The sequence below is a fragment of the Archocentrus centrarchus genome, chromosome 9, assembly GCF_007364275.1.
Source record: "Archocentrus centrarchus isolate MPI-CPG fArcCen1 chromosome 9, fArcCen1, whole genome shotgun sequence".
NCBI classification, from domain to species: Eukaryota; Metazoa; Chordata; class Actinopteri; order Cichliformes; family Cichlidae; genus Archocentrus; species Archocentrus centrarchus.
Genome location: NC_044354.1, coordinates 13,820,296 through 13,835,399, shown reverse-complemented (window position 1 = coordinate 13,835,399; position 15,104 = coordinate 13,820,296).

Here is a 15,104-nt window from a genome sequence, read left to right as displayed (position 1 = left end):
TATGGCCCTGCAGAGTATGCGAGCGTGCTCACCCTCTGCCTCCTCCTCCTCGTCAGCAGTGCAGTCACACACACACACACACACCAGCAGTCCTCATCCGTCTGCTGTGGGATGCTACTGCAGCGCAGCTCTCTTTCTCTTTCTCTCTCTCTCTCTCTCCTGCTTCGATGCTTGCACTCTCCTGCTCTCTCACTTCCTCCGTTCAATCTTTCTGCTGTTCGACTCTCTGGTCTCCATTCGTTTCTGTGGAGAAGACAGTGAACAGTTTTTCTATCTGTTTCAGTTGTTTTCTTTCTCTACATCTCTTCTGTGTTCACTGCTTTAACATAATGTGAAACTGCTTCGACACCCCCTCAACACACACATGCATGCACACACCCATCAACAAAGATTAAAAAGGGATGAACTGACAGTCAGTTAAGAAATAGCTTGAGCCGCTTTAAATCAAAGTCAGCTCTCCCTTCTCACACTGCATTGATTTTGTTTCCTTTTCCAGCATTTAATTTCTCAGTATCTCCTGGTCCTGCTGTGTGTCCATCTGTGTAGGATCGCCAGGTTGCACAGGGAACCCGTCGTCATCACAGCCAATCACACCATCACTCACACACACTCCAGCAAACCAGACAAAAAAAAAAAAAAAAGAAAAAAAAAAAATCTAAAACATGCATGAGGGAAAAGCTGCCTCTTACTTGTTTACCTCTCTCTTCCTCTCTCGCTCTCTCTGCTCCCTCCTCCCTCTCCACTGTTCAGGCGCTGCAGCAGACAGGATTGGTACCCAAGCAAGGATGTTGGTGCAGTATGCTTTTGTATATTAGAGTGGGGCTGGGAGCGATAAATATCTATTCCACATCAATGCTTGACTATCTGTTGTAAAGTGAGATGCAGTAAAATCATTGAAAGCTTTCATTCATTGAATTATTTTAATGTTTTCTAGTTTCCCTTTCTGGAGCTACGCTTATACTTTTGTATACAATAAAAGACAATGGGCAGTATATTTAGTATAGTGAAAACACCTTCTCATGCACAATGTGTGAAAGAGCATGGAGTTGGCACCTGTTTACTGATATTGCTGTCTCCCTCTTCCCCTCTAGGTCTCTCCTTCTCCTTCTCCTTCTCTCTCTCTCTCTCTCCCTCTCCCCTTCATCTTTCCTCCTCCCTGTAAAACTGCTGACGCAGGCAGAAATGATCATTTAACATCTCTCTTTGCTCAGCTCCCTATACATCACACATACAACTCGCACTCACATTGTAGACACACAAACGCAGTACACACATGCCACCACATGTGCTTCAGTGCGCACACACATACAACACACACACACACACACACACACACACACACACACACACACACACACACACACACACACACACACACACACACACACACACACACACACAGAGGGACAGCTGGTGAATGGCTGTTATTTCTACAGCCAAATCTTAATTTTTGGCTTATTTTATCTCTTGTTAGTTATTTTAGAACAACTCATTACAAAACACATAAAACAGCCAAGATATCATTGCTCACTTTCTTAATATATCAAACTATAATTGCATTTCTGATTTTTACAGCTCTTATCTGTTTTTTTCTAACAGTGACTCAAGTTTGAATGATGTTTGATCTGCCATGAATGAAAGAAAATATACATTGAATGTTTATCTTTTAAAATTTTACACATCAAAACAAACAAACAAACAAAAAAAAAACATCTTATTGGGCCATTTCTGTTGCCTCCAGTCCACACCTCTGCACTTGCAAAGATTTGTCCATAACTCTGTTTTTCCTCTGCTCTCCTGCCAAGGCTTTCCCTGATCTGATAGCAGCTCTCTCTCTTTCTATACTGCAGCATGCTAATGAATAGGAGTGGTGATATTCCCCTCTGTCTGCAATGCTACTAAACAAATCACTTGCTCGTGTGCCCTAGCTATGAAACAAACACAAACACAGACAGGCTGACATCTTTGTGACAAGAGATCCATCACAATACTGAACCCCTGGAGAACGTGACTGAATGAGTCACCAGCAGGACTGACTGCCCTGGTAATAATGAGGTTTTTGCTTGGGCAACTAGACTGGTCTTGCTAACCACTTATCAAGTGAATGGATGGGCAGTTTTACATTGGGCTGTAACACACCCACTGTGGCCATTTATTGTTGTAATATCATTTAGGGCTGCACCTAGAAAATCCCTTTGGAAAAGAGGGCATCCCATACCCCTGAACTACTGAGAACCTTACTGTATGTTTGATGGTTTAACCAGCAGTGTTGCATAATAGACAAAAAAATTTGATAGAGTACATTCTGACAGTCACATGTAACTGAAGCATGCAGTACAAAACATACTGAAATCAGTGGGAACCAATAGCAAACAGATCAATCTAAATACACAGGGCTTGCTTTAGAAAGTTTTTTTTAAAAGGTGTACCCTGCCTCTCACCCTATGACAGCTAAGATAGGCTCCATCCATGGATGGATGGAACCATACAGGAAAATACAAATTGTGATTTAAAGCATAACATAGACAGTTAGGTCCATACAGACTGCCACATATGCTGAATTTAACTATGCAAATAGGTAACACATAATTACTGCAGTAATTTAATTTGACTGCCAATAGGTTATATAACCTGCTATTTAACTCATGCAGGGAGCAGCTTCTCAGTTCTGAAACAACCATGTCGGAAGACATATTCAGTGGTCGTAGAAAAGATATCAAATTATTGACCTGCATCAAGCAAAGAGAACAACTAAGGAGACTGCTGAAATTGGATTAAGAACTCTCTAATGTGTCCTAGAAACCTAGAAGGATAGTGGTGAGCCATCAAGGAAAAAAAAATCATGATCTGTAATCCTGTGCAGCCTTAAGAAAACCATTTATCATTGAGGCTAATTGGAAAAAAAGGCTTTGATTTCCTAGGGAGCATAAAGATTTAACTCTGAAGCACTGGGAAAAGATCATGTGGTCTGATGAGTCCATTTATCCTGATTCAGAATGATGGGCATCTCAAGTTAAGAAGAAAGGAGGATGAAGTGATGCACCCATCATGCATAGTGCCTACCATACAAGCTTGTTGGAGCAGTGTTATGATCTGAGGTTGCTTCAGTTGATCAGGTCTAAGGTTCAGCAAAGTCATGTGCTCAAAAAAACAAGGTTAGCTGACTATGTGAATATACAGAGTGATCAAGTTTAGCCATCCAACAGTTTTTCTTTCCTGATTGCACGGACATATTCCAAGATGACAGTGATGACAGTAAGATTAGTCTGGCTCAAATTGTGCAAGAGCATTTCAGGGAATGTGGGACATTATTTTTCACCCCAAACTTCAGACCTTAAACTTACTGAGAATCTTTGGGATGTGCTGAAGAAGACTCCAACACTATAGCATCAAAACAAGATCTTAGTGACAAAATTAATGCAATTCTGGATGGAAATAAATGCTGTAAGCATTTATCAAGCTGTAAGCTTATCAAGACAATGCCAAGGTTAATGCTTGCTGTCATCAAAGCTAAAAGCAACCCAGTGAAATATGAGTGTGTGCAACTTTTTATTTTTATTTTTGAACACAAACAATTTTGTGGTTTTTGCTGTGTACAGAAACATTTTCAAGTTGCAGTTATATGATGAATGTGGCTATAAAGTGTAGACTTTGAGGGTTCTATCAAAAGTAATCCAACAATCACTGATGAATCACAACCATTTATATACATTTATTATAGACATAGTGTGGAATTCTCATTTGGAAACTGCAGCCAAAGAGCTCTCAGTGCAAGTGAAACTGGACATCCTTTGCCCCCCCCCCACACACACACACACACACACACACACACAATCTATGAGAGAGACAGCTGGAACATAATGAGAGGCTGAATCCACAGTTCTGCACATTCTGGTGGAAGACTGCAGGATTCTTTTCCATGTTTAAGAAAAACGACAGCATGCATCCAGGTGGAGAAAAACAGGCAAACCAATTCTATCACAGAGAGAAGACTTCACAAGAGTAAATTCAAAGCATGTAAGGTACAAGGTGCAAAACACTCATGAGCCACAAAAATAGAAAGGCTAGATTAGCCTTTGTCAAATAAAATTTTAAAAAAGAAATGACAGTTTTGGAACAGCATTCTTTGGACAGATACAGCTAAGGTCAACCTGTACCAAAATGTTGGGAAGAGAAAAATACAGAAAAGGTTTGAACAGTTTATAATTTGAACTATTAATACAACATCACCTTTAGGAGGCAGTGTGATGTATGGCTATGTATTGTTTCCAATGGCGCTGGGTCACTGGTGTGTATTGATTATGTGACAGAAGACAAAAGCAGTCAGATGGATGTGTACTGTGCTCAGATTCAGCCATATGCAGTAAAGTAATTGCATGGCACCTCACAGTGCAGATGGACAATGGCTCAAAGCATACTGCAAAAGCAAGCCATAAGTTCTAAAGGTAAAGAAGTGAATTATTAACAATACCCAGGTCAAATCTCTGACTGGTACTGTACAGTACATCCAATTAAATTAATCACAGGAGCTGTGTGTAAAACTGACTATAATTGCTCAGTGGTATTTTAGATCAACTCTTCAAACATAAGCTGTGAGTCAGTACTTTAAGTCCATCTTTAACTGTGACTTCAATATGGTTTGGTTTAAAAAAAGACAATAAAACAACAAAATAAAAAAAAATGTCAAAAAAATGGACCTACTGATAGTTTCTTCTGTTCAGCTTGATACATTTCACATGAAATATTAAGATCCACACATACGTAATCCTCACAAACCGCTATCGTGAAGCAGGGCTCTGGTTTTCTGGGGGATTTTTGGCAAGTCATATTTTATGATCTTTGATATGTTGCCATGGAATGTTGTCATGTTAAAACCATTTTTCACGAGCAAATAAAAAGGTATAAAAAGGTGGTTAAAACGACTAAAGAACATCTGTGAAATGACTGACATCCCAGAAACTGTTTCACAGAAACTATTCAAATCAAAATTTAGATCTCCAGAAGCTGCAATACCACATTTTACAAACATGACAAGACTGAGATGAGAATTTTTTCTTAACACAAACTAATGTAAAATAATATATTTTTATACATATGTCATGTATTAATATTGGCTGTAAAGTGTAAACCTGCAAGAATAGGTCTTAAAGATGTTCTTTTTTTATGGGCATATTTTTGTGTTTTTGAGTGCACCCAGTGAATGAGGACTGTCCCTGGGGTGGTCCTGCCTAGGACACAAAGGGACAGGTTGTGTGGACCTGGGGGTAGAAAGACACACACAGCTACTGCCCGAGCTCTCTTCAGTGTGACGGCCAGCACCCGCCAGCACATTAAGCGCTCCACTGCTCCTCTAAAAACAGTGAACGGGACACGACAGAGCCATGCACACACACACATGCATACTGTCATGAACTCACTACAGTGAAAAGAGACAGAAGAGACTGCCTATTCAACACATGGAAGCATACTCTATATAATCTTGCTACGCGACATAGTAAGTCGGTCAACTATTTTAGACATGTGACATGACTGAACTTAAAACTTGACCCGTGCTTATTTGTTGGAAGCAGGTGAATGGTGAAGCAGGTCAAAGGTGACAAATCAGAAGATACAGTCCTCAGACTGGACTTTCTTACCACTCGTGCTGCAGAGTCACTGACAGTATTACACTAATTTCTACGGTCACGCTACAGGTGACACTCCTGGGACAATATTCTAATTTCCTGCACTAATTTAGTCTCTCAATTGGGACAAGTCACAGATCATTTTTTTTTTCAAACAAAGACTTCATTAGATCAGACATGGCAGGAATGACAGGGAAGCTAATAATGTTGTTTATTGCTTTGCATCAGTCATATTCACACGTTATTGATAGCAACAGCAGCTCGTGTACAGATACAGCTAACTGTGCTGCTGGTTTTCAATATGCTGCTCATGTTGAATCCACCTCAACAGTTCTAATACAGAGAGTCTCCAGTGTGTTTGCTGGCAAAGGTCCACAGCCTACAGTGAGAAGCAGTATTCTGCAAGCCTGTGCCATCCTCTGCACCATCGACTGTGGAGTTATTTTAGCAGCAGCATTAGTCACTTTCAGCCAAAATAAGACAAGGGGATGAACAAAACCTTTGCTGTGTTTGTGCTAAAACAATTTGGATGAACACTGAGGACCATTTTGGATTTCAAGCAGATCAAAGGATCATAATAATGTCCTTTTAACCATGTGAAACAGCTTATGGCTGGTAGTCAAAGAATTGCAAAGGCAAAAAATAACATGAGGCAGTTATGAATAAAAGTCAGACAGCACCCTCTATTGATTAATAGGCAGGACTGCAACAGGCAAAGACTGTTGCAAAGATCCTGGTACATCCTGCTGATGTTTGACCATTGGGGGGGGGGGCATTGAAACAGCATACTTTTTTTTATAATATTTAACAAGAAAGAGCTTCAGTGAAATGTTACAGGAAAAAAGTGACACCACTGCTGAGGCAGAGATAACAAGCATGGCAGAAATGGGAGTAATCCATAAAACTGATTACACCACAGTGCCCCCCCCGTAGGAGATGTAACACTGCACTGCAGTACACAGCCAACTCAGAGCAACAACACTGGACTGCACAGGTCAGTGCTACTCTGATAGGAGAACATATCTTTCGGATATAATCATGTGTCTAAATAAGCAGGATGAATGCAATTCTATCTGAACATAATAATAATAATAATAATAATAATAATAACCTTATTTTATAGCACTTTCCAAAACAGAGAGTTACAAAGTGCTTTAAAGTTTGAAGAAACATTAAAGTATACGCGTCCCAGCATACAGACACATAATCAACCATACGGTCATACACTCATTCCAAAATATACACTTCCTTACACGTAAACAGATGTAAAACATGGCACTAAATAATGTGGGAAGATTACGGGAAAGCTAATCTATAGAAATGACTGTTCAGCTGTTGTTGAAAACAAACCACAGATTCAACCGACCTGATAGACAGAATGTAGCAGGATATTTGTATTTTCTATTGTTAAAACACAGACATTTTTTTTTTAAATAAGAAATGAACCAGGAATGTTATTTATGAAGTAACATTTTCAACTGTTTTCAAATACATGCATGAATGTTGCTTTTAACTGGGTTTTATTCTGCACAAAAAGCACCATAAAAGTGCTTTTTGTTTGGTTCATTTGTGTGAACATGCATATTGAAGAAGAAAGGAAGCCAAAGGGTGTTCTTATAGGAGTCTTCTCACTCTTAAGTATTCTCCTTTTTGCCTCGATAACCTTTAAATAGGAACTTGTTCCTGGCTGTTATTTCAGTGGCTCTTTTGTCTAGTAATCATTTGGGTTTCAGTGGGCAGGCACATCTTGAGGTTTTTGTGAATCCCAAATAACTAAAAACACGGAGCAAACCTTTCATCTGTTTCATCCAGTTATTAAATGTTTTCTTTTCTTTATTGGAGCTGCTCTGTTGTAGTTTGCATCACATTCTTCTGAAATGCTGTGCAGTTCCACATAGAGAGGGACACCTCGTGACTCTATCTGTATGAGTAAAACAAAATCCAACTATTGCTGTTTAAACTGTCATGTTCCATAATAAGCAAGTCTACATATTCAGGGTAGGTGAGCAGTGTGACAACATATATTTTTAAGTGGTGAGCAACACCAGCACAAACTAAGGTGTCAAAGAAAGACTGAAATGAAACAGAAAATCTCTCAGAAAGACAAATATCTAAATGGTATGGTATAGGCTTGGAATTTGACGTAAACACATGAAAGCATGGATCCAGGCTGCATTATATATATATATATGTTGGTGGTGTAATGGCGTGTAGGATATTTTCTTAGCACACTTTAGGTCCCTTAGTACCAACTGAGCATCATTTAAATGCCACCCCAATTAAATAAGGTGACAACACCTGAGTATTGTCGCTGACCCTTTATGACCACAGTGTACCCATTATCTGATGGCTGCTTCCAGCACCATGTCACAAAGCTCAAATCATCTCAAACTGGTTTCTAGAACATGACAATGAGCTAAATGTACTCAAATGTGCTCCGCGGTCACCAAATCTCAATCCAACAGAGCACGTTTTGGATGTGATCGAATGAGAGATTCACATTAAGGATGTGCAGCTGACAAATCTGCAGCAACTGTGCGATGCTATCATGTCAAAATGGACCAAAATCTGAAGAACGTTTCCAGCGCTTTGTTGAATCTATACCATGAAGAATTAAGGCAGTTCTGCATAAATGCTTTTTTTCCAGCACACTGAAACATTCAGACATTATTCTAACGCACTAACACAGTCCGATTAGTAGCTGCAGACATTTCACTTTTATTCATTACATATTCAGTACAGAGAAATCATTCGCTTTGTGTGCACTGGTGAGAAAAAGACAGCTTAGCTCAGTTGATTTCTGCCCTGTTTCATGAAAATCCCAGTATTATTGAGGAGCAGAAATAAATGCAGCTCGCCTCTGAACACTCAGTGTGAGGAATGAGTGAAGAATTTTAGGATGCCAAAGTTTCAGCACTGTGCTCACAGCTTTGAGCCATCCACCCGTGCCAAACAGGTGACGGGTGGCACTCATTCTGACATCTTCTAGAAGCAACTATCACAACAAGCATAAGATGTGCTTTTCTCCTACCTACCTTTCCTTGACCTCAATGACCTTTCATTGCAGTCAAGGAAAAGTGGTTAGGAAAAGGAGATAGGAGGTACTGTACTTTAACAACATATCCTCTCATACATTTGGGCTTTTAAGCACTTTTTACTTCATTCTGCTCAGTAAAGTCTTTTATACATACTTTATTGTGTTATGCTGTAAACTAAAACTGCTGTTCCGATATGAGGACATACTTTAAAAAAAAAAAGAAAAGCTAAATTTTTACATTTATCAAGTTCAAATGATCCTAAATACCTAAGAGAAATTAAAAATGCATCCCAAACAAGAGCTTGGGTCTCTGGAGGTTAATGTTCAGCAAATGTAATGGCTGGTGGAGCATGAACAGCAGCTAAATCCAGTTAAGTCGGAGACTTGAAACCCTGCTTTGAAAAATCTCTCTTGCTCTCTCTCTCTCTCTCTCTCACACACACACACACACACACACACACACACACACACACACACACACACACACACACACACACACACACACACACACACACACACACACACACACACACACAATATGTCTCTCCCTTTCTCCCCTCTCTATTGGATCTGCACCAGCAGAAATATCAGTGATTGGGAAAGCCATATGGCAGGTAACAAACCAAGGGCAGGCTTCAAATCCATACTGTGCCATTGCTCAGGCATCCTGCCACCTCATCTAAAGGGTTCGTCTGACTTGGCTCAGCATTCGAGGGAAGAATGCAGACCAGGGATCAGTGCAAATATGCCACAAGTGACACTGACGCTGCACTATCACCAGCTGGGTGGTGTGAACAGCAGTTCAGAGTACTGGTAGAGTTTTACAGTGGGAAGTGACAATCTCACCAACTGGGAATGAATGGCCTTATGAAGACTGAGAATGCTGTGGCTCGACAAAAGGGAACAGCAAGGCGCATGCCTCACAATATGCTGTTCCCACGCTGGCCTCGTCAGGTGATTAAAACAATTAAAAAGAAAATAGCCTGCAGAAACTTTCTTTGTTATTGTGAGCAATTTAAGTGCATGTTTGTCTGAATAAATAACAGAAGCTGTAAGAAGCAATGCTTCACAAAGAAAGGCCCTGGTCAAGGTTTATTCGAGCCCTTACTGTGAGGCAACAGTGCTAACTACCACACCACCGAGCTGCTGTGACTAAAGGCCTCTGTTTAAATCCCATAAACCTTTTGTCAAAGTTACTCATTGACTGATCTGTGCGGTGCTCTATAAATGGGCAAAAACAAAGTCCTGTTTAGACCAATCCAAACATCATTTCAGCCAATCACCAACAGGGGGCGCTTGTGCACAGTAAAGTCCTGTATATTATTACACATTGTCTGTGTAGCTAAAATCAGATTTAAAAAAAAAAAATACTAGTTTTAAAACACACTTCCAAAGAGGTTTCTTTATTGCTTGTTTGTTTTGCTTATGTTTATTGTTGTTGTGCATGGTTTTTGTGCAGCAACAGACAACTGAGCTTGTTTAGCAGATGTGGAAGGCTGCAGGGACTACTCCTTTCCTCCCTGTTTCCAGCAAAAAAAGCAATAAGCTGGTTTTATCACAACCATGCTCTTTCTTATGAACACAAACCAACCCACTGTGCAGCAACCACAGGAGCTGGTTGTCATGGGCTCTCTGCCGCCTTCCTTGTACTCTATTATCTTACAAGTTTTTACTCTCATTGTGTCATATGTGTTTGTTTTGCTTCAGCTACGAGAAAGAGGTAGCTCAGTAATTAATGTCACTTCTCTGGCACTGAATTTGTGGAAAAGGTTTAGGAAGGATCACTGACAAACTTTGTTTGGAATTAGGCTCCCTGCTTTTAAAATATCAGAAGAACAGCTCTACAAAGAGACTAAAGGAGTGTTGCAGTGAATAAACAGTAGGAACATAAAGGACACAGGGCAATCCTGTGTGGTACTTCAAATCGTGGAGTTCCAACTGCTGATGAACAGTTTACTTCTGCCATCTAGTGGTAGGAAAGTGTAGATGGACTCTATATAGCAAAGCTATATACAGAGGCTGTCTGAACTTCTGATTGAAACATCAGTGTTGTGGTACAGCTGTCTCTTCTTGTCATTTCTTGCTGTATATCTTTGTGTACCTGAACAAAAGCCTTCTGCTAGCATTAGGCTCTGCCTAATGCTAGCAGAATACAGAAAAGTACAGAATAGAACAGAATGCTTTTATTTGTCATTATACAAAATGTACAATGAGATTAGAACGCCACTCCTGTTCAATGCCATGCAGTAGAAAGTCACAGTTTCTAAAAGTATAGAACAAAACTTCTAAGAATATACAGAAAATAAAACAGAATGTATTAAAAAAATACACTGTAAAAAATAAAATAAATACCTAAGTATATGCACATAAAATGGGTGAGTATTGCACTTTGGTGATTGACTATTGTACTTGGTGAATGAATACTGAATATTGCACAATATAGGGGTGATAGATATTGTTCAGTATGGATAATATAATATTGCACAGAGATGTGGGTATTGCACAGTTAGAGTGGGTGAGTGCGTGAGTTCAGGGTGGTTATTGCTTTGGCAAAGAAACTGTTCTGGCTTTGACGCACCTGTAGCTCCTGCCAGAGGGCAGCAGGTCAAACAGTTCAAAGCCAGGGTGTGAGCTGTCCTTGATGACGTTTTTGGCTCTACTGAGGCAGCGGGAGGAGTAGATGTCCATCACGGAGGGGAGAGGGCAGCCAACGATTCTTTGTGCTGTCTTGACTACCCTCTGAAGCTTCCCCCTGTCTGCCTCAGTGCAGCTGCCGTACCATACTGTGATACAGTATGTCAGCAGGCTCTCAATGGATGAGCGGTAGAAGGTCAGCAGCAGGTTTGAGCCCAAGTTGTTCTTCCTGAGGACCCTCAGGAAGTGAAGTCGCTGCTGAGCCTTCTTGATAACAGCTGTGATGTTATCTGACCAGGAGAGATCAGCAGAGATGAGGACACCAAGAAACCTGAAGGTGTGGACCCTCTCCACATGCTCACCATTGATGTAGGGGGGGCTGGGTCAGTCCTGTGTTTCCTGAAGTCGATGATTTCTTTGGTTTTCATGGTGTTCAGTGCCAGGTTGTTCAATGAACACCAGGCTGTCAACTTCAGGACCTCCTCTCTGTAGGCTGCCTCATCTACCCTTGCGATAAGTCTGACCACTGTGGCGTTGTCAGCAAATTTGATGATGAGGTTGTTTTGTGGCTGGACTGTCAGAGGCAGTACAGGAGGGGGCTCAGCACACAGCCCTGTGGGGAGCCAGTGCTCAGTGGGTGGGTGGAGGAGAGATGGGAGCCAAGTCTCACAGTCTGGGGCCAATTGGTTAAGAAGTCCTTTATCCAGGAACATGTGAGAGGGGGGAGGCCCAGGGTGTGCAGTTTGGCTGTAAGAATGTCCAGGATGATTGTATTAAAGGCTGAGCTGTAATGCACAAAGAACATGTGGGCGTAGCTCTGCTGCTGCTCCAAGTGGCTCAACACAGAATGGAGAGCTACAGCAATGGCACCCTCTGTGGATCTGTTTGCATGATATGCAAATTGATGGGGGTCAAACGTGGGGGGGGGGGGGGGGGGGGGGGGGGGGGGGGGGGGGGGGGGGGGGGGTCTTTAATATGCTGGAGAAACCAGCCTCTCAAAGCACTTCATGATTACAGATGTGAGTGCCACAGGGCGGTAATCATTTAGGCCGGTAATGATGACCTCTTTGGCATGGGGGGAGCAGATGAGTGGTCCTGTGGTGTCTCAAAGTGAGCAAGGAAACAGTTAAGTTCCTCTGCTAGTTTTCCGAAAACAATTGCAAACAGAAACCCCCTCTGAACCTACACAGTAACATACAATGTAACTTGACGTGCACCTCTCGAGAAATGTCACTACACGTCGGGTCCATGCAGCCCGCAATGATTGTGACTGGCCTGTTCAGCACTGCCGAGACCTTGTGCATTGCTGGCTACTTTTCGCCACAGTGTTTGAATTTATCAGTGAGAGAATAAGAATCAGGAATAATAATCAAAGCATCAACATAAGGACTCACAAATTCCTGGAGGGAGACTGCTGAAACTACTGTTATGGATGCGAGGGAGTAAACCAAGTGAAAAACAGAGACAATTATGTTTGCAGTCAAAAACTGACCACAAACAGCAAGGACCAAGGAGGGGAAAACGTCCCAGCCAGCACCGCATATAAAACACCGGCACACAACCACAAGGTAATTAACACACATAATCCAGTTCACACAAGCTTAAATGTGGCAACAACATTGGCTACTTACATAGATTGTGTACAGAAGCCGCAAAGACCCAGTGCTGAAGACTAATTAAATGCAGAGACTGAATTTCACTGCATGTATATGTGGCAAATAAAGTTCTTTCTTTAAAAAAAAAAAAGAGGGGAGTGGTGGCCTAGAGAAGAAGAAGAAGAGGGTTCATCACTGAGAGGATGCTGGTTCAAATCCTTGGGCTGGCATCACTCCCCAGGCACCCTCTAGCTGCCCCCTGCTCCACATTATGCTGTGTGTGCTACATACTCCATGTGTGATGGGTTAAATGCAGACTGAATTTCACTGCATGTATATGTGACAGATAAAGTTTTTTCTTCTCTTCTTCTTCTTTAATTAGCAAGCATCTAACCAAGCTAGCTCTCTGAGCAGCTCTGACAGAGGTCATGTGGTGGATAGATTTGAGCTTTGATTCTTTCAAAGAGTTCAGTTTGTTTTCGTCAAACATTTGCTGTGAGGTATTATTAATCGACTGTACTGACACTGCAGTTTATTGGGAGTTTACTGTAGTTTATTGGGTTTTGGAGTTCATGTTTTTCTTTATGTTTCTCCCTGTTGATGTGTCATGACATTCATGTGTGTCCTTAATATTACACACATTTAGCACGTAATGCTGCTATCTTGTAAACAGTTGAATACAATTTTTAAATTGTATTCAACTGTTGGTATCTTTTGTCGAGTTCTTATTGCAATAGTTACTCTTACACCTTGAATCTTGCACCTGACAAATAGTATGAAAAAGTATGAAAAAACTAAAACTAAGCATTAAGCAAAAAATAAAAACTAATAAAAATGAGCAAAGCCACTCTAAAAACGACTTAAAACTCACTGAATTAGAGGAAAAAAGTTAAAACAAAATAAAACTAAACTATAATGTAAAATCCAAAACTATTATATCCTTGGTTCACATATAGCTTCTTCTTTGCAGGACAGAGCTTTCACCTGCATTTATGGATGGTATGATGAGCTGTGTTCACAGAATGATTTATGGAAATGTTCCAAAGCCCATGTAGTGAGTTCTATGATGGACTCATTCATTTTTAATGCTGAACTGCCTGAGGGCCTGACGATCATGGGTATCCCATATTATTTTTGGCCTTACTTAAGAACAGAAAATTCTGAATCTTTTGAGTTTGTTTTTAACTCCATTTTACTTAGTATCCTGACATTTTTGATATTGGGGTTGTAAAAATGGCTGAAAAAGGAAATGTAAAAATTGAGAAGGTTTCTGATGGTGTGTGTGTGTTAACATTTATGTAGTAAGAAAAATAAATTTCTTACTGTTTGAATCATATTATGTAATAGACTCCAATTTGTTCATGTAAATGGGGAGTCTTTATCACACACTAAGGTTGATTATCAAGTTCCACAGGGTTCTGTGTTAGGACCACTTTTATTTATACTATACATGCTTCCTTTAGGCAGTATTATTAGAAATCATTGCATACATTTTTATTGTTATGCAGATGATACCCAACTGTATCTATCCATTAAGCCAGATGACACACATCAATTAGTTACACTGAAGGAATGTCTTAAAAACATAACGGCCTGCAGGTTCCCGGGTGGCTCAGTGGAAGAGCAGGGTGATCATGTACGCCGCGAGGAGAAGTGCAAGAAGCGCAGGTTCCAGCCCCAACCTGTCACTCTTTGCTGCGTGCCCTGCCCCAATCTCTCCTCCCGCCTTCCTGTCACTCTCTACTGTAAATAAAGCCACTGTGGCCAAAAGAACAAATAAAGGCCTGGATGACCTCTAATTTCTTGCTTCTAAATTTGGATAAAACTGAAGTTATTGTACTTGGCCCCACAAACCTTAGAAACATGGAATCTAACCAGATAGTTACTTTGGATGGCATTACCTTGGTCTCCAGTAATAGCACATATTAGGCAAATATGTAGTGTGGGACAGCTTTTTTATATTTGCTGAAAAGCTAATTCATAATGTACTGAGTATTTCTTTTCATCCTTCTCTTTTTACTCTGTTAATACACCACATTGCATTTAATCATTAGTTATTGTTAATTTCTGGCTCTCTTTCACAGTGTGTCTTTTGTCCTGTCTCTCTCCCCTCACCCCCAACCAGTCGCAGCAGATGACTGCCCTCTCTAAGTGTGGTTCTTCCTTCCTTTTAAAAGGCAGTTTTTTCCTTCCCTCTGTCGCCAAGTCAGAATC